Source organism: Octopus sinensis, linkage group LG17, assembly GCF_006345805.1.
Source record: "Octopus sinensis linkage group LG17, ASM634580v1, whole genome shotgun sequence".
In the NCBI taxonomy this organism is placed as follows: Eukaryota; Metazoa; Mollusca; class Cephalopoda; order Octopoda; family Octopodidae; genus Octopus; species Octopus sinensis.
The window spans coordinates 46,959,575-46,962,629 of record NC_043013.1 but is presented as its reverse complement, the minus strand read 5'-3'; positions in this window follow the sequence as shown (position 1 = coordinate 46,962,629).

The following is a 3,055-nucleotide window of genomic DNA, read 5'->3' as shown; positions in this document are numbered from 1 at the left end:
TTTCTCCGCCTGTTGAAGGATGCTATGGTGGGTAGTGTCATCTGCGTAAGAATAAGTGTTACTGAAAGTGGTGGAAAGCCATAGCTGCATAGAAAGAATTTGAAAACTGAGACACACAGAACTTAACAGAATAGGGGACAAAAAGAACTTTGTCGACGCATGTGGTAATAGGATGATCTTATTGAAAGTTAGTGACCCAAGAGAGGAAAGGTGGATCGAGGCTTTGCCAGGAAGGTTTGGCAAGAGACTCACTTGCCCGACACGGTCGAGATCTTTTGTTGAAATCGACAGCCTCATAATTACTTTCACCAAATTCCCTCAAGGAAAGAGTCCGTTAATGAGCGAGAGATGGATGTAGTTCATTAGAAGCTAATTTATATATGACTCGTTTATCACATGGTGTAATTCATCTTATGTCGAAAAACCTTTAAAGTTAAAAAAGATGTATCAGATGCCCTTTCGACATTTAGATTAGCCTAGCTTAATGCTGGGTCACTTTGGACCTATTTTATTGGGATCAGTGTGTATGCTACGACAGTTTACAGTGTCCTGCTGTCTTTTGAAGTTTTGTCAGACAAGTTCTCGAATAATAAACAATTGACCAATAACTTCACGTGAAAATATGAATAATAGATGAAAACGTTCTTTGAAATGATGTCTTAAAGAAAATAACTATGTCGGCTATCAGATTGAATGTCTAAAATTCAGCGGCGCGGGAAAAAGCAATAAAAAATGAACGACATAAAAATGAATATTTGATGGAAAGTTTCATGTCTCACTGAAAAGTGAAATTCTTAAAGTATTTATGAAGAATAATATAGTAGATATAAATCTATCGTTACTATCGTCATTATGAATTTATTATCCCATTTTTACGTTGTAGACGGTAAGTGGTAAAAGCTGCAGATCAGAGAGAGTTTGGCGGCAGTAATAATATATTTAATAGAAAATTAAGATATTTGAATAAAAAAATATAATAGAAATGTTTTTGACATAACGTAAAAATCTTTCTCAGAATATTTTAAAAGTTATATTTGAAAACAGGATGAGTAAAAAGTGGTGCATAAAAATAATGGATAGTAAATAACTCATTGGTAGTAAAGAAAAAGGAAAACAACTGAAAGATGTGTAGGAAAAAAAAATCTCAGCACTAGAGTAAATTCATGTCGTGTTTGATATAATGTTTTGGTTGCAAAAGATGTGAACTACCTAAAAAAAATTTTTACTTAATCGAGTGAAAACTAAGGCATAAATTATTTTTTCCATATTTTTCAAGATATATATCAAAGATATTAAAATATTTAATAGAGAAATATGGATAAAAGTTGGAAATGTTTACTGAAAAATGGAGTGTTTTGGCCCAGAGGGACTAAAAGTTTGAAAGTATTTTAGAGAACAGCATGCCAGTCACACAATCTCACCCCTTGTGTTAGGTGTAGTAGACTGGCTAATTAAATAAAAAAACCGTATGTCGTATCAACTATTTCATTACAAAACAACATTTTTAGCAAATAAGTGTCATACAGTAAGTGCAGATCAGAGAAAACTACCTCATCGGATGTTATCAATACTATATTCTTTCACCTATAATTCTTTTTCAAAACTGACTTCATGCTTTATTGTACCAAGGTTAACATCAGTACAAACGACAATTTGTCGTTTCTAATTCAAAAGACTACCATTACTTGTGTTCGGCTAATGCGGGCAAACTGCAAATGTGCTACTCGTGTACACTCCAGTTCTTTGAAGTTTTCAAGTATCCTTTCTACGACAAGATTTCAGAATCTCCTGGCATTTTGCCTTTAAAAATTTACATTCTGAAAAATAAATAAGTAAATAAAATAAAAGTTTTAAGAAGAGAATTATCACTTCTAAACTTTAGGAAGCTGTAATAACAGGAAAATATGTTATTTTCCAGACTCCACTGCCTTTTCTTATATAATTATTTAGTCAGAAACACGAAAATGTAACTTTTCAGTGTAACCGTTTTCTCTTACAAAATACTTGAAGTGAAATAGTGTTAAGAATTTCACATCAGGTCCGTTGAAAAACAAATACAAAATCGAAATGTTTTAAGCTGCAGCCAAACAAGAAACAGTCTATAGTTTTAATTTTCCTTATTTCACTGCAAACATTAAATTAATTTACATTGCAATCCAACACTTACTTTGCTTGCTCGCAAAATCAGCATCCTCAAACTAAAACTCTAGACCGTCACATCCGTTTCTAAACTTTTGCCCTATCATGATCAGAATTCTCGAAAACCTTGTCATGTTTTTCTCATATGAAGAGGAGTTTCAAACTGATGTGTGCAGATTTAAGAACTTAGCAAATCCCGTTTTCTCCTAACATATTTGTTACTGGTATGATTTTACTTTTCCTTAAACAATCTACCGCTAGCAAAACCTCAATGTTACAGCACTGCATGCTCCTTGTTCGCCCCAGTTTAATTAAATATATATCTTTAATATTACGGAGATGTACTCGCATAGCAAGTGATTTGATCTGAGATCGTGTGCTGGAACGAAAACAATTGCAGCGTGGAAGGTGTTTGTAAGCCATTTAAGAAACACACAAAAGCCGTTCGATTCACTTCAAATGTGAGTGTTCTTCTTTTTTTCACTTATTTCAGTCATTAAACTGCGGCCATGCTGGGGCACCGCCTTGAAGAACTTTTAGTCGAATAAATCGACCCCAGTACTTATTTTTTAAAAGCTTGGTACTTATTTTACTGCCATCTATTGCCGAACCGCTGCGTTACTGGTACATAAACACACCAATACTGGTTGTCAAGCGATTGTGGAGGACAATCACACACGCACACTCAAACACACATACACACATATATATAGATGGACTTCTTCCAGTTTCTGTCTACCAAATCCACTCACAAGGCTTTAATTGACCCGAGGCTATAGTAGTCGACACTTGCCCAAGGTGCCACGCACTGAGACTGAACCCAGAACCATGTGGTTGGGAAGCAAGCTTCTTATTTCTTTATTGCCCAAAAGGGGCTAAACATAGAGGGTACAAACATAGACAGACAAAGGGATTA